Source organism: Pleurodeles waltl, chromosome 1_2 (genome assembly GCF_031143425.1).
Source record: "Pleurodeles waltl isolate 20211129_DDA chromosome 1_2, aPleWal1.hap1.20221129, whole genome shotgun sequence".
NCBI lineage: Eukaryota > Metazoa > Chordata > Amphibia > Caudata > Salamandridae > Pleurodeles > Pleurodeles waltl.
In genome coordinates this window covers 138,131,420-138,154,127 of record NC_090437.1, presented here as the reverse complement: position 1 = coordinate 138,154,127, position 22,708 = coordinate 138,131,420, and the positions used below count along the sequence as shown (strand labels likewise).

At 46.0% G+C, this 22,708-nt stretch overlaps 1 long non-coding RNA gene across 1 annotated transcript in view; it reads right to left on the bottom strand.

Annotated features, from left to right (window-relative positions):
• The window catches only part of LOC138295383 (uncharacterized), a 116,302-nt gene extending 108,415 nt beyond the window's left edge, over positions 1-7,887 (bottom strand). Inside the window, exon 1 of the long non-coding RNA XR_011203589.1 lies at positions 7,764-7,887. This is a non-coding gene — a long non-coding RNA (uncharacterized lncRNA). The remainder of the gene's footprint in view (positions 1-7,763) is intronic.
• Between the last annotated feature and the right edge of the window lie 14,821 nt (positions 7,888-22,708).

Here is a 22,708-nt window from a genome sequence, read left to right as displayed (position 1 = left end):
CGGAGATATGTTAAGCCCAACTCCTGGTGCTACAGCAACCATCACCAATGTCAGGAATATCAAGATCTGCACTTCGCACTACAGCAACGGCAGCCCGGGGTGACAGCAAAGCGACACTATATAACGCTCTACTGGATCTTCAGACCACAGCAATGCCCATCTGTAAGGCCAGGCCTGCTCTTCACGGTACAGCAACGACCAACCGCAATACACTTCCTGCTTCTAGTGGCCTTCTCCTAGCGGCCTTCTCCAACGTGAACAGGACCCTTTGCACACGACTTTGAGAAAGTTTTTTTCCCAGCAGGACTAACCTGGTCCCTGTATTCAGCCCGAACTCCATTGCAGTCAGCCTGAACTTATGACTTTTTCCCTTCTAGCCTTCCTGATGACCACAAGTGGTGCTTTGTGCTTTTATGTGCTAAACGTACCTAATATTTTGAATATCTCCAGTTCAACTGATTGGATTTTTGTAATTTTGGTATTTGATTTATTACAATTCACAGTTTTTTCTAAATTGGTGTCAGATGTTTATTGTATTGTGTTTTCCCTTTATTACTGTTTGTGTGCTGCCCAAATACTTAACACTGTGCCTTTAAGTTAAGCCTGACTTCTTTTGAGCTATGCTCCCAGAGGGTTAAGCACAGGTTAATTTAGTGACTTTTGTGGTTCACCCTGAAAAGGATTGTGGTTGTTGATTGAAAAAGCTCTTCACACCCCCTCAATAATTTCTATACTGACCATTGCCACAAATACATCCATCATGCCCAGAGACACCGATTGCAAAATTGTTTAATTAACTGCTTCAATAACTCATCTTCGTATGTTATCAAATATTTTAATAAGTTAGAACTCCAAAGTATCAGTATTCCTTATGTATTCTGGATATCCTTATGTAGCCTGAGCACAAGATGAAGAAAACTTTTCTGATATACATTTGTTAGCTTCTCAGTCAGTTTGAACCTTTGTGACATTCGGTATATTATCAGTAACTGCTGGCATTACAATTTTTGCATATATTTAAATTTAGCAATTATCGCTATGGCTCCAGCTTTGTCTGCTACTTTAATCTCCAAACTCAAATCAGGACCTAATCTTTGAATTATATATTCTTTTTTCCATACCATGCTGTTACTCTCTGGATTGGACATTTATTTCATTATCTTTACACTTTTGTACTTCAACACTTCTATTAAAACTGATGCTTTGTTTTGCACTTGTAGGCAAAATTATTTTTCTATGGAATTCTTCATACTCTGATTTATCAGCCAAAGTGTTTTCTGGAGTTTGTGAAAAAAGAAACTTGTAAAACCACTTCCCACTGCTAAACCTAGATGCTTTGCTCCTCCTTCTCCTCATATCATCTCCTGAAGTGCTCTTTCAGCTGCTGGTGACACCGGGACTGCCCAATACTCTGTTCCATGAAGGCAATTCCCAAGCTATGGATGGCCATATAGAGGCGGGATTAGGTGGCAAACAAGGTACTAGCAAGTACCTGCCCTCGCTGCGAGGGGAAGTCCTCAACTGGTTATGAAGGTCTGAATTCTGTTTCCCTACTCAAGAAGATAGATCTGTGGTGGAGTGGAGGGCAGAGTTGCTGTCTTCCACTTCAGGCACTCATTATCCCTGCCCAAACTAGCTTCAGAAATTAAGGGCAGATAGGCTATGGGAAGAGGTGAGGAGGCCAATAAGAGTTCCTAAACTACATGTACCATTGACCAACAGTACACACTGAACACAACCGTCAGCAACATCATACACAACATGACTCCAAGCCATACCATATAGTTGGCTAGGCGTTTTCCATCTTCACTCTACTTCTTATCAAGTTATCACAGGTAGTTCCTATCAAGTTTTTATGTATCTAACATTGCACCAGCAGTTGACAATAGATATATCCGCGTACAGCATCGTACCTAATTCAAAATTCAGTGCCATCTAGTTACCTAATCATTTGTAACTTCACTAGCACATTACTATCAAGTTATTCTCATGCTTCGCTGTTCAGCCATTGTGTACATCAGGCATCACTCCTATCCGCATTATGCCCACAACATGGCTTCACGTCATATAGTTGGTTAGGCATTTTCCACAACTACACACCAATATCATCACACTAATATATGTATCAACGATGAATGTGTGAAATCTGCATAATTGCCTCTGCGGAATTATGTAAAATGTTGATAAAATTAAGAAATATTAACTGTAATAACGCGGAATGCAAACGTGGCATTAAGCATTTTGTTTTACTGCAAAATATGCCCTAATATCCATAGTGTAAAAAAGCACAAGTCCTGTGAACAACAGTTGCTAGTGTTCTAGTTGCTTGTGTTTCAGCGCCAAGATTTTGCCACAAACATGGCGTAATTATGTGACGTGTTGTAATTTCAGAAATGTCATGCAATAAAAGGAATGCGAAATTCATGATATTATGAAGATTACACCAGAGTAATTTAAAGTTCAACTGTGCCTAATATAAACCATCAAGCAGACGTTAATTTAAATCGTCCACATTCACATGGGCATTGCATTGCATTAAAGCTGCAAAAGTGACAAAGATGCCACAAAACATGGCCTCTCAAAGCAGAGCAAGGTACATTCATAACATCCCAATATACAAATAAAGTGGCAGCTTGATTCGGGACACATCCGTGAGCATAATGCGCTATACCAATGGTTTGCAAATATTTTGAATGCAGTGCCCCCTTTCGTTTGAAAAACAGTTATCATGCCCCCGGAACGCCGAACATACTTTCTAACAGTTCTATCAAATTTCCAGCTATGAACATAATTTACAATTCAAACATCGCAGTTATGCTCAGTTATACCTTTTAAAAGTGCCATCAAATACATGATTGGCATCATTTTATATGCAGCTAGGTCTTCCTAAAAGTATTTATAGAATCCACACTTCTATCCAGGGCCAGACTGGCAGAAGCAGGCATCGGGCGTTTCCCCGGGAGTCTGGAAGGTTTGGGGCAGGTTCTCGGCCCCAGGAACAAAAGCAGCAGTGCTTCACAGTTCCCTCCCCTCCCCCACTCCTCCTGACTCGGGGGCTGGTCTGACAAAATTGCCAGGGCTGCTTTGGGTTCCCAGTCCGGCTCTGCAGCTAGCTCTTATCAGACAAATGGGAGAGAGACTTTAAGGGTTATTTGGGCTTCCCGGCTCACTTTGATATCTAATCTCAGCCAGGACATCTGTAAGAAAATATGTCATTGAGGGCCTATCACAATGTTGCTCACTGACACTCTATTTTCTTTCCCTTAAAACACAAACTGTTTTCAGCATGCTATTTGTCTCTGTTCCCCAGAAGCATGTTAAATTCTCTTCTTGGTCAGACCACGCTACTCCTGCTGTGATCAATTAGGACCACCTACTCCTGAAGTGAGCCCTGCCACCTGTTTGAACGCCTCTGCTCTACAAAGATCCACAACAGGCTCTACCCAGCAGCCCCCGCCACATAACCCATCACTAAACAAAACCTCAGTATAATCTAGTCTCACCAGTCACTATCCAATTTTATTCACCTCTCAACATCATAAAACCCTACCAAGTACCATGTCTTTAGATCACTTACACAGTCAAAGAGTCCGAATCTAAAAGTGCTATAGAACCATAAAATAGCAGTAGAGCACCTGTAACAATGCATGTGAAATAACATTGGAGAGTGGGAGGAGAAATCAACTGATTACAAAGATCTACACTTGGTTTTCCTATTCAGAGGGAAGACAACTGTGAAGCTGGGAGGGATGAGGCAGCTGTTGTCTGCTGCACCTAGTTCCAGCCAGCTGCTGCACCATGTTCACATTCAGAGGCGTGAGGGGCCGTCAACCATCTCAGAGAACACCACACTATACCAGCCAGCATTGCAGGCAACAGAGTACCAGCCTGCTTTGTTCATAGTCTATTTACATTGTCCAGACTATCCCAGTGTTTCTGACGTCAGGGGTGGATCATACTCACCCACCTATATTGACACACCAGCTTGGGGAACCTGGTGGGAATTAGATAAACAGCTTCATTCCATCGTCAAGTTGCCTAGCATGCAGTAGATCACAGTCCAAACGGGAATGGAAACCATGACATCTCTGTTCGTAACCAAGCTTTCCCTGAATGCTATACATGTGTGAGAAGGACCTGTGTCCGGGAGTTATTGAGCTTGTCAAAAATATGTGCAAAAGCGGGCACCACTTTTTACCATATGCCAGGGGAAAGGTGCTGCAGGTGACAGGGCTTGGAAGGAATGTCTGAGCAACATAAAAGTAAACAAAATATATCACAGGTCTAGTGAACAGTGACAATTGGATTATGGCATTATACATAGTAGGAGTGGTGCATACACATATTCAGTCTTCCTTGGAGTGGGAGGACAGTGCAACTATTCCAGATATAAAGTGGAGAGGAACAAGTAAACGTAGACTAACAATGATGACATTTGGCAAAATCACTGAAAAATGTGTGTATGCACTATTTTAGGATCACATCAACATCAAATATGACCTGTGTGACTATCAATCCAGCTTCACATCACTCTGCAGCATGTAGACAGGTACAAACCAAAAATGATGCACTCCTCACCACAGCTAAAAATCACCCAGTCTCCTGATGCTACTGAACCTCTCAGCTGTCTTCAGTGCTGTTGACCATCATCCACATTTTGAAGTCTCGAAAGGGACAACTGAGATGTATCTTTCCCTGGTTCTCCTCCCAATTAAAAATACACTGGTTAATTCACAACGGCATCTTCAGGCCCCAAAAAGATACCAAACAGCAGAGTTCCCCTGGGGTCCACCTTGTCTCCTGTATTCAGTCAGTTGGTCAAAAAACATGTTTATTTAGACCTTAGTGTTTACACAATCCCAATATATGTTCAGAGAATCAATAAACAAACATTACAATCAACTAGTAAAAAGTTATTTAAAAGATTTCATAGATGATGAATGTCATCCTGTGGCACCCGTTTCATCAGTACCTGATCGTTAAGTTCCAATCAATTAAATCTCTTTACAAATTTCATCATGGCTAATAAAATACTCCCTAGTGCACAGGTCACATCTAGATACTTTATATCCAATAACAATTCAGCAGCTTGCCTTTGACTCACAGATAGCAGCCTCGAAATTCACCAATGCAGAGGCGACGTGGAGCTGTATTTGAAATCATTCCCCTGTTACAGACATCTAATGCCCCAACTAGTGATTGCACGTCATCCAGACCTGGATGCCCAGCAGTAACCTGAAGCATAACCATACCAAAACAGAATTCAGACACTGCTCAAGATCTGGACCCACTACTCCATATGCTTCAGGACTGTCTTAACCTTGTTTCAAATTAGAAGTGAGCTGAAACAGACCTATGTAAAGAAAGCTACATCGCCATGCATCAGCAGTCCACCTTCGCTGCTAGAAAGTAGCCACTCTTTCTAACAAAGGTTGACTGTGCCTTTGCTTTGGACCTTGTAAAGCACTCCATTGACTTTTCGCCTAGGTTTGTGCTATAAGCAAACAACCTACATGCATACTTATAGGGGCGTTCCTCTCCTATCTATGGGCCACAATGCTATGTAGCAATGGTTTGTGAACTCCAACTGCAGACCACTGAAGGTTACCAACACCCCACTGGACACATTCTGCTCTGTGAATGCTGGTGGGCACCTTCGAGGGGGGCACACATGTCCATTACATATTCCCCTTCACACTATTCCTTAAACCTGTAAAGCAGCCGCTTTTTTAAGTGTTCAAGTTAAGAATGCGCACTTGGGGCTCCGGTCTGAGGTCCCCTCAGGCCTTTGTTCTGCATTTGGAGCATTCACAGAGTTTCAAAATGCCTCCTCTCTTCTACATATTATCGGGGCTGGGATGCTGGGGACCTCCTGTGAAGGTATCTGTTTTACACGATTGATTATCATATCAGTCACACTGTAAAACGAAGTCCAGCTTTTAAACCAATCGGTGTGCAAATTGTATTTTCTGTTTGCGAGCTGGAATTTAAACATCAAGTTTATGATTCGCAGACTTTTTTGTACATCTCAGTATCACTCCTAAATCGGAGAATCAAATTGCACTAACGATGGCGAACTGAAAGGAGACTCCAGCTTATACTTCCAGTCCATGGCAGTCCCACTGCTAATCTGGGCAATGGCACAGGGTCACACTGGCCTGTAGGGGAATCAGCCAGTGCCCGAAGGGCTGGCCTGATAGGTCAGTGTGTAGGCCAGTTTGTTTGAGGTTTGAGGACCCTGTTTTATGGTGTAGGGCTGTTATTCTGTTGATAATAATACCACAAACATTTCCTGTAGCAAGCACAAATGTCTCCCATAGATTGCAAAACACCAATACAACCTTGCCTTTACAAGTTAAAAACTAATCTCAAACGTAGGCCACTTTTTAGTTATACAATTCGCTAATGGGGCACTTTTATTTTGGTGCCTTGGTCTTATTCTCTGTCCCAATTTGACCCTGCAAAGGAAATATCAAGAACGCACTGTGGTGCCTAGTGCCAATGTGACATCAGGGAGAAACAATCTACAAGAGCCTGCCAAGATAGGAATCCTTGTGTATTTTACTCACAGAGGGACTGGAGACCCAGAAGGTGGAGAAACAGTGAGTGTGGAATGGGCCTTATTGTTTCTCTCTGGAAATCAGCCATCCCGCTTCCACCTACCTTTTCATAACGAAATATATTTGCAGTCATCCGAGTGTAACCGCAAACGGCAAGTGTACCAAATAGAATTGCAAACTACATTTATATACAGTTGTATGGGTGTTTTCACACATTATTGCAAACTTCATGCACAGGCTTATAAGCATTCACGTTAGTTTAAAAAAGAATAAACATAAAACAGCCCCATTTACCACAGGTCACCGGAATTAGGGCCTCATTTACTAAATCATTTCAAGCCTACTTAGTGGGCAGGCCAACTGGCGGCCTTACTGACCTTAGAAACCATCAAGGTGCCCCGAAGGAGCTTGCGAGCTCCAGTTTTAGGTGTCCCTTAATCAGGTATCAGGGACCCACAAACTATGCATAAAGGACAAAAATGGAGAGGATCTTCAGGATAAAGGAATGGTGAGTGGGAAAAAGATGCCCAGATGATAGTCGAGGATAGTTCTCCTTGTAGCTTTCACTAACAATTTCTCCTTCCTGGACTTTTACATCCCATCTAAACACCTTAACCTACTACGGCCAAGCCTGCTCAATGCCAATCATTTTGCCCGGAAAGATATTTGCAAGCTTAGGTAACAAACAGAAGTAGCAGACGGGTTGCAATACTGAATTCTTATTCCACACACATAGGGAATGTTGCATCATTTCAACATGTAATTCATTTTCTGTCAATAGGGACACATGCACCACTACCAGCTGTTGTGTACGGATACTAAACTCCTGAATGCCAAGCTCTATTTTCAGTATAGAAAAGGTGGCAAGGGTGCGACAGAACATGCTGGGTATTAGTGCAGGATGCCAGAAGGGTTCAGTTGCACAGGGAACTGCATAGGATGGGAGCAATACAAAGTGACAGGAAGAGCCATTCACAGTAGTTGGGAGGAGCAGTGGTGGGGTGCTAGGTACAGCCGCACAGAGGGGGCCAGGGAGGAGTGCCGGAGAGAGAAATGCAGAGTCCCGGGGAGCAATATTTGGGTGGCACTACAATGTGTAAGTGGAAACGGCCAATCAAGCGGGTGTGTAATCGCTATCCAAAATGTTACATTAAAACCTGTATTTAGGGCGAAAATTAAATGCATGTGTTTATTGAAACTCACCACTGCCAGTTATGTCCAGATTCTCTCCTAAATTGGGAACGTTCGAGGCTGATGACCACCCGGCTGGGCATGGGCTCATGGGAGTCCTGGATGCACTTCTGTCAGAGCTCTCTTGACGCCTGTCACAAAAGAAAGTAGAGACGAACATTTCAGGTAGAGACCATGCTTAGAACGCAGGGCAGCACCTGCTGGAAAGATTAACACTTCATAATTATAAAACATTGCCGCCGAGTTTGCACATTGCGTATGTGTGACATTTCTGCATGGGGGAGGGTCATTTTACTTCCTAGGAAGCCATTTTCCCACCACATGCCCCTGCCCTAGTCTGTCTCTAAGCGTGGTTTTGTTCCTTTGCTTTCTGTCTTGGCATCATGCCCACTGTCCGGAGGTCAGGGAGAAGGTCGTCTGGCTCACAATACTGTAGGCCCTTCTAATCCTTCTGCGTTTTCCACTGACATAACATCGATCAGTAGACATCAGGGTACAACCCACTCCGACCCTCTAGACCACAGAAGAGTATGCCACAATACCCCAGCAGTGCATCTGTGGCTACAGCAACACGCAGCACGACCTAAGTACTGCTGGCACTGCCAGTGCTCTCACTCTTCGCCCTCTTCATCCAGCTTGTCTCGAGCACAGGGCCCTTACAAGATGTGCACTATTTTCTCAGCGTAACACGTGTTGAGCTGCTCCTCCTCAGCAGGTGTGTGGAAGAAGATAATTTTAGACCTTGAACATGTGAAAACATGGGACAAGAATAAAGCTGCTGCAGACGGTCCTGCTGGCAGACCACTGTGCCAACCAACAAGAGCTCGGTTCACAGATGGCTGGGTGGCTCCCTCTCTTCTGCACATATGAGGCACTTTACTGAGGGCAGCAGTGGGGAAGGCTTATTACAATGGCCCACCTTATCTTGGGTAAACATAAAGTTAAGGTCCGTGAACACTAGCCCGTATCTAGAACCTACCAATGATTACAGTGGCCACAGGAAGATACTGTGACTTACCCGGCATGGCACAGTTTGGTGCAGTGGACAAGTTAGGATTTGAAGGTGGGTCTTAATTTCTGCATTGGATGACTCAGAGCACATCCATTTCAGATGCTTACCTAACTGCAAGCCTGCACCTCTGCCCACTGAGGATGTGCCTAACCTTTCACTCCCAGGGGGACTCACCGGCCACACATTGAGAACACATTTCATGTTAGGGACGTAAAGATGGTGCCCTCTATACTGTAGATACTACTAAAGTATCATCTCTGGTGCTCTTGTTTTAGCTTAGTATCTATTAGTCTCCATACTGCCACATCCACTGTACATCCACTGTGCTATGTGTCCCCTTATTACGTTTCTCCCTCTACAGACTCCCTCTCTCTATACGAACGTATTTGTATGTCTATATGCACTGCCTAAAGCAATGATGACTGTGGAATCAATAGCAACCACGCTCACCTCCCTTCGAACCCAGGCCCAGCTCTCCGACAGACTGCCTGGGGTGCCTGGCAGCTGCTGCAGACCTCGCCGGTCCTACATCTCTATGCTGAGCGAGCACTGCACAAAATGCCTTGAGTAATACACAAAGGCCCAGATTTACTAACATTTTCCGTTGTGGGTACACCACTTTTTTGGAGCCGTCACAATGCAAAATGGTATTCAAGATTTACAAAGCCACACAAGGGCTGAAGTGTGTCGCCTTGCATGGCTTTGTAAAACAAATAACACAACGCAAGCGCCTTGTGCTGCGTTGCATTACACTGCGTTGGTTAAGTATTACATGGGTGGTGCATGGGCGTTTCTATGCATCCACCCATGTTTTTTGATGCAAACACAGATTTACTAAAGGCAATAAACCTGGGTTTGCACCAAACTTCCTCTTTCCATGTGTGCTGCAAATTGCAGCAAACATAAAGAGAGGATAATGCCTGAAAGGATTGTTCTTGTGCAGGAGGGATCCTGCCCATAACACAGAATCCTTGTAACATGATGCAAGGGTGCCTGCTTTGGCGCTAGGCTGCCTGAAGTGAACTAGTGCAACAAGAAAGCAAAGGTGTAACATAGCTTAGTAGATATGTTTTCTGCTGTGCAGCAAGTGAAAGATTGAGAAAACGGTCTCAAGCGATTTATTACAATGCATGAAAATGATTTCAATGCAGTGGTTCAGAGTCGGGGAATACAATCTGTTAGACTAACCCGTAATGCGTGGTACTTGGCAGGACTGCTAAGCACAAATACATAGCTTGCTAGGCCTTACTGTTACAAAGAAACACAATTCTTGTTTCTGCTTATACAAATCTGTAACCACTCTGAATGAGTGCGGAGATTAATTAACTACTTATCTCTAGATTACTGACATCGATGAGTAATATGGGATAAATATGAGAATAACTCCATGTTTTTTCAGGTGCTTTGTTAATAATGATGATCCATGCCCAGTTCTCCCATTTCATTTATAGTGCGCAGTATAGCTCTAATGGCAGTAATGCGTCCATTTCTTACGATAATGGCATTACTCCTAGTCCTACTCCCTCGCCTTCCTTTTAACCAATGAGGCGTCCTGCCTCCCTCTAGACCCTCCCTACCCCTTTTAAACCCCCCCCACCCCTACCACCTCCTGTACAAAAACCAAGCCCAAGTAGCAACTCAGGCAGTCTGTACTGGGGGGGGCGGGAGGGAACGGAAAGGAAGGCGAGGGAGTAGGACTAGGAGTAATGCCATTATCGTAAGAAATGGACGCATTACCTCCCGTCCCTCTATCGCCTTCCTTTTAACCAATGAGACATAGCAAGAAACACACAGGAGACGGACACTGAGTTGCAAGAAGTTTATTATAATGCACACAGGCCACCAAGACCCTACCCCTATCACCTCATAGAGGATAAGACCCGGTGACCCAACACTGACTCCAAACCACCCAAGTCCGTCAGCCTATAATGCCGAACAAACGTTGAAGGAGAGGCCCAAGTGGCGGCCCTGCAAATCTCCACCACTGAAGTCCCCTGAAGCTCAGCCACTGTAGCCGCCATACCCCTGGTAGAACGGCCCTGAATCCCCTGGGGGGGAGCCACCCCTTTCAAGGAATATGCCAACAGAATCAAAGATCTCACCCACGACTCAATGAAGCCGTGGAAGGCTTTTCCCCCTTACGGGCCGGACCGAAATTTACAAAAAGCGAATCACCTTTACGGAAAGGAGCCACCACACGCAGATACTCCAACAATGCCCTGTGCACATCTAAAGAATGTAAACAAACCTCCTCATCCAAGGAGGGATTCGGACAAAATGATGGAAGGATGACCTCCTGGCGAGCATGGAAAGAAGAATTAACTTTCGGAATAAAAGAAGGAACCGGAACAAGAATCACCTGATCCTGAAAAACTTTACAAAAAGGAAAAGAACAGGCCAAGGCCCCCAATTCCCCTAAACGGCGGGCTGAAGTAATGGCCACCAAAAAGAACATTTTCAAAGAAAGATGGCGCAAATCACAGTCCTCCAGCTGTTCAAAAGGGGCAGCAGTCAACGCATCCAAAACTAAAGAAAGATCCCAGGAAGGAAAAGAACGTACAGGGCGAGGAAACAAATTAAGAAGCCCCTGAAAAAAATCTAGGCATCAAATGACCCTCATCCGGCAGATTATGCCAAGGACCCCTAAACGCCTGAATAGCCGCCCACTGCACCCGCAGAGAAGCCACTGACAACCCCAATTGTGCACCATCCTGTAGAAACTGCATCACATCAAATATAGATGAGCAGGTAGGATCCAATTTATGCCGTAAGCACCAAGAAGAAAAAACTTTCCACTGTCTACCATATGAAAGCAAAGTGGAACGCTGCCTGGAAGCCATCAAAGTAGAACTCAAAGCCACAGGTACCCCCAGACCCGTCAAACCCCTGCGTTCAACTTCCAGGCCGTCAAGTGTAACCTCCTCAATGACCCCATCGAGAGGCAAGGAAACTCCAGGGGAGACGGACAAAGAGGAAGAGGCCACATCCGGCCGGATGCCATCAGCTGCAGCAATGGAAACCATTTCGCCCTCGGCCAATGGGGCGCAATCAAGATAACCCTGGCCCCCAGATGCCTCACCCTCAACAGAAAAGACCGGATCAGCTGAAACGGCGGGAAAGCGTACAAAAGGCCCAGAGGCCAAGGACACGACATCCCGTCCACCTCCCAAGCCAGAGGACACCGAAACCGGGAGCAGAAGTGACTGAGTTTCGCATTTTCCGGGGACGCAAACACATCCAACACCGGAAAAGACCCCAGAGACAAACAAGATGAAGAAACAGTGACCTCCGGAGGGAGAAAAGTTGTGAGGAAGGAATCACCCTGCTTAGCAGATCCGCCTGAACATTGACCACCCCCCGAATGTAGGTAGCTCGGAGAGAAGGAACCCATTCCTGAGCCCACCAAAAAATCTTCCTGGCCAGACTGAACAAAGCCCTCGACCTGGTCCCCCCCTGTCGGTTGACATAAGCCTTGGTTACTAAGTTGTCTGTCCGAATAAGAACCGCAACTCCCTTCAGGGACACCTGGAAATGAATCAGAGCCAACAATACTGCTTTCAACTCGCGCCAATTCGATGACCGATTGGCCTCCAGCGGGGACCTAAATCCCTGAAACTGTGCCGACCCCATCCAAGCACCCCATCCGGAGAGGCTGGCATCCGTTGTTACCACCACTGGGCGCAGAGGAGACAAAGACATCCCTACCCGAAGATGACTGGACCCCAACCACCATCTCAACTCCCTGCGAATCAACCCTGACCCCGGAATCCTGGTCATCAGAGAACCAGACCCTGGTGCCCACCTTTTCAGGAACCAGTTCATCAAGCAAAGAAGATGGAATCGCGCCCAAGGGACCAGAAATATCACGGACGCCAAATGACCTTGCAGACGTAACCACAGAAGCGCACGGGGGCAGGCTGCAACACGACCTCCCTCACCATGGACTGGAGTACACCTAACCTCTTTTCTGACACCGTCCCCAAACCGAGAAGAGTCCGAAACCGAGCCCCTAGAAAAACCAGATCTTGGGACGGTACCAAATCTGACTTCCCCCAGTTGATCAAAAACCCGTGGTTTTGCAGGACCACCAGAACCCGGGCCACCTGCCTCCGCAACAGGACCTGCGAGGGTGCATGTATCAGGATGTCATCCAGATACGGATGAATAAACACCCCTTCTGAATGCAGCAAAGCCACCCGGGGGGCCAGCACCTTTGTAAAAATCCGGGGAGAAGACTTGAGGCCGAAAGGCAGTACACAAAACTGATAATGAACCCGATCCACAGCAAACCTTAGGAACCGCTGAGAAGTCTTTGCCACAGGCACATGTAGGTATGCATCCTGCAGATCCAGTGACACCAGAAAGTCCCCCTGACTGACCATTGGAAAAATAGTCTGAATTGACAGCATGCGGAAATGCACCGTCTTGATCCAAGCATTCACCCCTTTCAGATTGAGCACCGGCCGAAAACCCCCTGACACCTTCTGAACTAGAAACAAGACAGAATAAGTGCCCTGACCCCTTTCTTCTAGAGGAACGCGGGAAATGGCCCCTTTTAAAAGTAAGTCCCGGACTCCGTCCAATAATGCCTCTCTCCGTGCCCCCGACCGCAGGCAGAGGAGTGGGACGCACCCCGAATCTGGAGGCACCACAACGAAATCGATGACATAACCATTGGCCACAATGTCCAGCACCCAATGATCGCTGACACTCTCCTGCCAAGCTGAAAGAAAGTGTCTCAGCCTCCCCCCAACCTGCCCTACGCCAGGCCCACAGTGATTGTCAGGACCCCTTCTTGAACCCACCCCGGTTCGAAGGAGCAGCTTTCTTAGGGGAAAAACGAGGCTGAAAACGACGTTTCCTGAATGAAAAAGATTTTGCATCCATCTTGGAAGAAGAACAAGAATGCTTCTTCCACCCTTTGCCAGAAGCAGATCCCCCTTTATAAGGTAAGACATGCTTCCTTTCCTTAAACGCCTTGGAAAGCATTGAAGGCAATTGATCTCCAAACAAGCTACGACCCTCAAAGGGCAGTCTCAGGAGGGCAGACTTCTCCCCAGGATCGGCCTTCCAGGACCGCAACCAGAGGGACTTACGGGCCCCAATCAAAGCCCCAGATGCCAGAGCCGAAGTACAGACCACATCTGATGATACATCCGCCAGCAACCTGGCCTGTTGCTCCATACCAGCCAGGAGTTCGGAGCACTCCGCACCTTCCTGAACAGCCACTGCCAGCTTATCAAAGTCTTGTACCAACGACTGGACCGCATAAGCAGAATATATACCTGCTCTCAGGGCCAGATTCTCAGCCGCAAAAGCCCTCTTGAGCCCATAATCCACCTTACGGTCCGTGGCATCAGTAGGCAAACAATCCTTCGACGTTTAGCCGGAACCTTCGGCAAGGTAAACCCAATTATAACTACCATCTCACTGACCCAGACTACCAAATATATAGCATACAGGACCTCCCATAAAAAATCCTGTAACCAATCCAAAATGAACCCAAATAGTTAAAAATGCGGGCAGGACGCCCGTCCTACCGGTTCTCAGAAGTCCAAAAACGTCAACCCGCGGCTCCGCGGGCCGAGGAACCGTAAATAGACGCCCCAGCCGCAAAGAGCCGACTGACCTCGTCAGCCGACTCCCAGGACGCGTCCCACAAGCAGCCCCGCCTGCTTGTCGAAGACGCGACCGGCCAGAGCACACCACGAGGGGCCCCGCGCCCCGAGGAGTGCAGGAATCGATGCCCCCCAGGTCCCGCCATGGAGGAAAGGAGAACAGGTAAGCCTAGCGTGGGCTAGACAAAAAAAAACAGGAGGTGGTAGGGGTGGGGGATTGGGGGGGGTTTAAAAGGGGAAGGGAAGGTCTAGAGGGAGGCAGGAAGCCTCATTGGTTAAAAGGAAGGCGAGGAAGGGACGGGAGGTAATAGAGTTTCTACGGACTTTGCAGGTAACTGAAAACAATTGCATTTGGTCTATAGTAAGACAACGTAAATATAAATGCATAAACAGAATTTAAAAATAAGATGGGTTGCTGACAAAATAACTTAGCTTTACTTGCAATCAGTAACAACAATAGGGGCTGAGAAGAAACCTAAAGAGAGGATATTGGTGGAGATAAAAGGACAGCTGTGAAATAGCTATCCACGACGTCATCATCAAAAACAAATGTACATTTTGTGGGGACTCTCATTCAGTCCTGCAACAGGCAGTGATTACTGGTAAGCCTTCATACTAGGTACTATACACTCTGGTGCCATGGGTGTTACTTTGTGTAACCCATGTATGCCCCCCTTGCATCGCCAATGCACAGGTGTTACAGTAACCCAGTATTACCTTCACACTTTTGATGCTCCCGAGGTAGCCTGGTCGCTCACTCAGAGCTTACAGCAAGAGCTGGAAATAGATGTAGCACTAAGATACAGCAGGTAATAGCCAGAACGATGTTTTATACAAAAAGTGCTCCTTTATTTAAGATAGGTTAATAGGGAGATGCTAAAATAAGCTAGACCGTTCCAGCTTCTTCAGACCAGAGATATGTGCTAATAATAATCAAAGCGCTTACACAGTATTGTGCAATTAAGGTTTGCGCATTATAGTCTATAAGCAATATTTCCTACTGAGATGAATCAGAAAGGGCCTGATTTAGATACTGGCGGATGGTTTACTCTGTCACAACGGAGACGAATTTCCCATCTCCCAAAATCTAAATCCCAATATTTCCTAAAGGATTTAGATTTTGGCAGATAGGAAATACATTGTCGTTATGACGGAGTAACCCATCCGACATTAGCTAAATGAAGCTCAAAGACTTTTTCCAGCCTTCAGATCCACTTGACTCTGTTTTGTTTTGTCTTCAACGTTTAGTTCTCACGCTCTGGTCGGGGAAGTTTAAGTGCCAGGCAGGTATTTAAAACATATCACACTGTTTATGAAATAACTGTAGTGTAGGATCTTGCGGAAGAATGTTAAGTGGTTCCAAGCCAGCGCTGAGGCATGTGCTCCAAAACCCCCAAATCAATGACCAGTTCCCAAATCAATGGGTGCCCAGCGTATAGGGGTCTCTGGTGTTTACCAGAGGCTGTCCGAAAGTTACAGGGAGGCAGATGCATGTCAGTGGTGCCGGAACAATAGTCAGAGTGTGGATGCTGGTCACTGACACCGCCTCACTAAGTTGCAGGAATTGTGAAAAATCCCAAAGGAACTGAGAGAGCGAGTTTCCTGTATGAGTTAATTCAGCTCACGAGGGCGAGTGGGAGAACAATGAGGGTGTCATTGGTACATCTTAAGGATAATGTGCACAAACAGAAAGCTAACACTTTGTAAGGTATTGTCATTTATAGAGACAACTTTATTTGCTGAAAAGTGCGTCTATTCAAGTAAACCATGAAAACACCTAGTGGATTAACAATTCAGTATTAATGGGGGAAACGCAAGTCCCTCACTATGTAGAAGATAAGTGTTAGAAATTGGGTTTTTGTTTGGCAGTCAGGTTGCCCTCTGTCCAATCAAGAACCCTCACTCTAGTCAGGGTAAGTCACACACAATCCAAAATCAGCTTGTGCCCACCCTTTGGTAGCTTGGCACGAGCAGTCAGGCTTAACTTAGAAGGCAATGTGTAAAGCATTTGTGCAATAAATCATACAATACCATAATATAACACCACAAAAATACACCACACAGTGTTTAGAAAAATAATATAATATTTATCTGGGTATTTGCAGGTCAAAACGATCAAAGTTGCAATATGAATTTGTAAAGATATCACTAAGAAGTGATATAAAGTGTCTTAAGTCTTTAAAAAGCAAACAAAGTCTCTTTCAAGCCCAAAGTACCTGGTTTCTGGTGAAAAATCTCCTCAGAGGGCCACAGACGAAGAGATACGTGGAAAAATGGTGTGTGCGTCGATTTCTCCCCAGCACACACGGACTTGCGTCGTTATTTTTCACGCGGGGAAGTCGTGCGTCGTTTTCTGGCGCGCGGACAGTCTCTTTCTGTGGATCGCGGGGATTACCAGATGTCCCGGGTCTGTGCGTGGATTCTCCTGCTTGTTTTCCGGCTGCGCGTCGTTCCACGGGGCCATGCGTCGAAATTTCGCTCTCACGGCAGGCGTTGCGTCGATTTCTCCTTGGAAGTCGGGCGGCGTTGTCCTTGCGAGGCCGTGCGTCGAAGTTCCGGTCGTCCCGAAGGCGTTGTGTCGGTGTGCGGCGTTTTTCTTGCCGCGGAACAAGCTGTGCGTCGAAAATTATGGCGCACGAAGTGTCCAAGTGAAAAAGAGAAGTCTTTTTGGTCCTGAGACTTCAGGGAACAGGAGGCAAACTCTATCTAAGCCCTTGGAGAGCACTTTCACAGCCAGGCAAGAGTTCAGCAAGGCAGCAGGCCAACAGCAAGGCAGCAGTCCTTTGTAGAAAGCAGATAGGTGAGTCCTTTGAGCAGCCAGGCAGTTCTTCTTGTCAGGATGTAGTTTCTGGTTCAGGTTTCTTCTCCAGCAAGTGTCTGATGAGGTAGGGCAGAGGCCCTGTTTTATACTAAGTTGTGCCTTTGAAGTGGGGGTGACTTCAAAGAGTGTCTAAGAAATGCACCAAGCCCCCTTTCAGTTCAATCCTGGCTGCCAGAGTCCCAGTAGGGGGTGTGGCAGTCCTTTGTGTGAGGGCAGGCCCTCCACCCTCCCAGCCCAGGAAGACCCATTCAAAATGCAGATGTATACAAGTGAGGCTGAGTACCCTGTGTTTGGGGTGTTTGGGAGTGAATGCACAAGGAGCTGTCAACTAAACCTAGCCAGACGTGGATTGAAGGGCACAGAAAGATTTAAGTGCAAAGAAATGCTCACTTCCTAAAAGTGGCATTTCTAGAATAGTAATATTAAATACCACTTCACCAGTCAGCAGGATTTTATATTACCATTCTGGCCATACTAAATATGACCTTCCTGTTCCTTTCAGATCAGCAGCTGCCACTTCAACAGCGTATGAGGGCAGCCCCAATGTTAGCCTATGAAGGGAGCAGGCCTCACAGTAGTGTAAAAACGAATTTAGGAGTTTTACACTACCAGGACATATAACTACACAGGTACATGTCCTGCCTTTTACCCACACAGCACCCTGCTCTAGGGGTTACCTAGGGCACACATTAGGGGTGACTTATATGTAGAAAAAGGGGAGTTCTAGGCTTTGCAAGTACTTTTAAATGCCAAGTCGAAGTGACAGTGAAACTGCACACACAGTCCTTGCAATGGCAGGCCTGAGACAAGGTTAAGGGGCTACTGAAGTGGGTGGCACAACCAGTGCTGCAGGCCCACAAGTAGCATTTAATCTACAGGCCCTAGGCACATATAGTGCACTCTACTAGGGACTTATAAGTAAATTAAATAGCCAATCATGGATAAACCAATCAATAGTACAATTTACACAGAGAGCATATGCACTTTAGCACTGGTTAGCAGTGGTAAAGTGCCCAGAGGTCAAAAGCCAACAACAACAGGTCAGAAAAAATAGGAGGAAGGAGGCAAAAAGTTTGGGGATGACCCCGTCAAAAAGCCAGGTCCAACAATAAGCTTTAGTCTCATCCTACTGGCTGGAATGCATTTTGAGTATTCGTCTGCGTGCGCCATTACAAACTGCTTCTCACCTGTATCGCACTCACAGATTTTCTGACTGAGGGCAGGGGTATGGAAATTCTGGACCTGCCATAGGATTTCCCCCCTTGTTTCCTTTGTAATAGAGACCTCGCATTCTACAGGCTTTGAAGCAAACAGGGTGAAGCAAAAATAGGGAAGGTGACTTGCCTTAGCTAGGGCAAGTGTGGAAAAATATTTGCATAATTCCGTTGGAGTAAGTTTGACGATTCGCAGCCTTTACCATTCCTCTTCGATGTGCGGCTAAAAACCTTTAAAAGCCAGATATGATTGCAACTTCAAGACTCTACTGAATATCTAACAATATTTATGTCCATTAGAAACATGTTGCTGGAAAAAGAATGTCCATAGCTGCCAAGGTTTCCGATTGCTTATGAGCGACACTTTCATAGTTTCAGTGTACTTATAAGTGGCATTCAATGATCAACTGTGTGACACTTAGAGTGACACTTTCTTGCGCATAATATCAAGCAATGAAGTCAATGGAAACACATATATATCAGAAGTAACACCCATATGAGAAAAGAAGAACTCTAAGATCTTGAAACTGCTACTAATCACCTGGAATGGAAGAGCACTAGCCTCTCTCACCTGTGTGTCATCTGTTTTATAACACTATTCATACCAGTGTAGAGTGCCAGAGCACTTTACATCACACACAAATACAGAGACAACACATCATACCTGTGTAAACCAGCCTACAGGAAGTGAGAATTGCAAGTTGTAGAAATCACATCATCCATACTAGTACTTAAGAGTTTTTGGTCTGGAGAAGTAAAAACTCAGGATTTAAAACATGCCGCAGTGGTTGGCTTTACCAAAATAGAATGCACTGCTAGCCAAATTAATCCCTTTTAGCAACATTAGGAAAATGAAAGACTGGTGGGGAGAATAACTTTCTAACCTAGACCATGCAGTTGAAATGCAGCTCCTTGATGACAGTTCATGTGTAACTTATATTATGATTGTAACATATGAACTGCAAGCAACAAAAGGCTCTCTGACAAAATCAGTAAGCCACTGAGCTAGCCTCATAAAATGCAGTTCAGTGATCTGCATAGTACACAGTGATCTGCATAGTACACAGTGATCTGCATAGCACACGTTCTTTGCAGCAGTTACATTAATCCTCTATGTTACTTTATGTTGAGTCAAAACTGCTACTAGATAAAATGCTGATCTCTGACCTCGCTCCCGCAGGAACATTATTTAGGAGAGTAATCTTGACATCTTTATTGTTCCTGAAAGCTCCAGGACACACAAGGAATTTGGCAGCAGGTGGTTTTTAACCATCGTAATTTCCGAATACACTGCACCTGACCCTTTACCCGTCCAGCTCAATGCTAGTTGTCATAGTGGCAGAAGTTCCACAAGTAACAAGAAGATCTCAGTGACAAAAGCAGTAACTCACTGCTATAATCCTCATAAAATGCAGTCAGGTTAGTGTTAAATGTGTGGTACACGTTCTTTGAGGCCAGATAATTAATCGTCAGCGCTACTAGCCATGCTGGCGAGTCAAAGCTGCCAGTAGACAACAAAACCCCGACATCTCAGCAGGAACATTATTACAAACGGTGTTATTTGACTTACCTGCCTGTGTGTCTCAGAGATTAACAACTCTGTGCTACTGCTGCCTGCTGCTTCAGGCTGTCGATGAAGTGCCCCTGTTCCGGCTGTGAGGAGCTCATTCAGTGGCTGCCACATGCAGCTCCTCCATTAGGGCGGAGGAGCGTCGCCTCCCCCTCCAGCAGCAGGAGCTGCAAACCTTTTACTAAAAACGATAATAAACCATGTTTATTATTGTTTTTAGTAGTAGGGTGTGGGGCACGGGCTGTGACGAGAACTGAGGGGGAGTGCACAGCAAACAAACATGCACAATAGGCTCTCTCCAGCATATTAACACAGTTTCCAGGCTGGAGAGAGGATGCAGGGGCTCCCAGTCTGCCTGGGAGTGCCGTGGCTGGGTGCTCCCAGCCAATCTCAATCCTGTCAGGATTGGCTGCAGGGCAGGCGGGGAGCCTGTGCCTGCAGCAGAGAAGCAGAAGAGCTAAGTGTTTATTTTGTTTTAAATTAATTTAATTTTTTACCACCACCCACCTCACCGCCCCTTCTGCGCACCGCAAGCCACGACTCGTGGCCAGCCCACTGTCTTGATTTGAAAGCCATGGGTGTTCCTTTTAAAGACACTCAAAGACTCTATTCTAACCGTGACCGGATACAAATTAACTTCCTACACCTCTCTACCCACACACAGCCGATAGGGCATCAACACGTGTATCAAGGTAGGTGAGGCAGCCTATTTTTTCTATAATTGAACGAACGTTAAACTCTGGCAGGCTGCAGCTATTCCCTTGGGGCCCAGGTCCATTGGCTGGAAATTTAAATTCAACACACATCCTGCTGCTGCAGGCAGCATGCGCTGCATCAGGCCATCCCTGTAGCATAGAGACTGTCAACGTGGACCCCTCTAGGAAGATCGAGCGACCCCACTCTAGCAGCAGGTGTAGATTCAGTATAGAAAAACATTCTCAGTGCTCATGATCATCTGTAGATAATGGAGCCAGGAGCACGGCCACCAAAGGTGTCAGGGGCACTAGCTGGAAGTGGAGTAGCAACACCCCAACATTCACTTGGCTTTCTCTACCTCTCACTGCTACTAGCAGGATGGACCTATATGCCTCTGACGTATCTGCTGTGGGCCCCAGCTTCTTACAATGTAGTCAGCTGAGCCAGCCCTTTGTGCCATGACACCCAAGGTGCAAGCAAACTGGTTCTGCTAATGTTCAAAGTGGCTTTTTACACACATACCTGATTGAATGAGGCCCGTATGAGTCTTGCAGCACAGTCTGCATAACACTCTTGGCCGTGCTCTGCTGTTAATGCAGCTCCTCTCTGATGCTCCCAGTCACTCACAGCATCATTCTCACAGTGCACAGGTGGTGTCAAGGCGATGAAAAAGATGCGACAACCACAATAAAATGCGATACTCTAACTCCTGAAGCATGGTACGTGGCAAGACTGCCCTGCCTGATGCTTGTAGCCATGTTCCCTTGCCCTGTGTACCTGACTGCGAGCATTTGGTATCGTGGTTTTTAAATTCCCCCACAGCCTTACATTAATTTAATAGAGGTATGAAAGCATAGGCCTTTGATTTCACATGAGAGATGTCCTCTGACCTGAAGGGGTGCACCAAGCATGCCCTCATTTCACTGGCAGTTAACTACTGTTCCTGGCATGTTGTGTTTTGTAACTCAGTATTTTTCCTAGCCCTTTTTATCCAAGTCACTAGCATGGATACCTATTGGCCTTCTCGTGTAAAGTTCCACTTCTATTTGTTAACCCACAACCATGTCTTTACACCCCAAGTGTGTGTTATGAATGTGTGTGTATGTGGCCTCTGCAGTGCATAGCCTGTGAGTATTAGTGAGCTAGAGGAATTTGGACTCTGGGTTTTTGAAGCCCCTGCCCTGTTCCTCTGCACAAAATGGAGGTATGGTTGTTTTCTTAGGCACTGGACATGTACTTCTGCCATTCCTGAAGCTGGAGAAGAGACCTAGATTATGTAGTAAGTATAGAGGAGACACAGCTACTTTAGAAATTAAGTTATGTCTTTTTGCGGGTGAGGCCTTTAATTAGTCTTCCTGTAGCACTGCTGGTAGGCAATGGGGTGAAAGGTGAGACTGCAGTTTCTGTTGTTCAGGAGCGAGAACGGTCCTTCAGGTGAGGCCAACCTTTTGAATCTTTCTTGATCGCTGGCATTATTGTCATTGTGTCTGTTGATAAACTGGATAAAGAAAGCTCACACCTCTTTGTGCCTCTTTTGTGCATACTCCAGACTACTTTGCTATGAGGAGCATCATTCTACAAAGACTGCCTGGAGAAACGTTTGGAGAGGCCTGATGAAAAGGGAAGCACCCAAACCAGATCTGAAATTGGAGAGAGCAAATTCACATTACCTGATTGCGGAAAGCTGTTTAAAAAGTGGGAGCTACTGACCCACTTGTTCCAGTTCGATGTTCCCTGCAATCAGGGAAGTGTATGCTCCACAATGTACTGTGAGGCCTACTGCAGAACCAGAGTTGGCCTCGGCCTGACAGCCAGCTTCCCAGAGGCGAGTGGCTGTCACCTGGAGTCTGGCCTTGCTAGAAGAACTGACGTGTCTGATCTGAAGCACCTGGAAGCAAACTGCTGCTGAAAGAGTGAATAAGCCTGCCAATCCAGCAGAAGAGGGACTAACAAAAAGCACATGATGAGGAAGAGCCTGTGCTGTGTGGTTCCACGTGCCAAATGAAGGCTAGGGAGAGTGACTGAT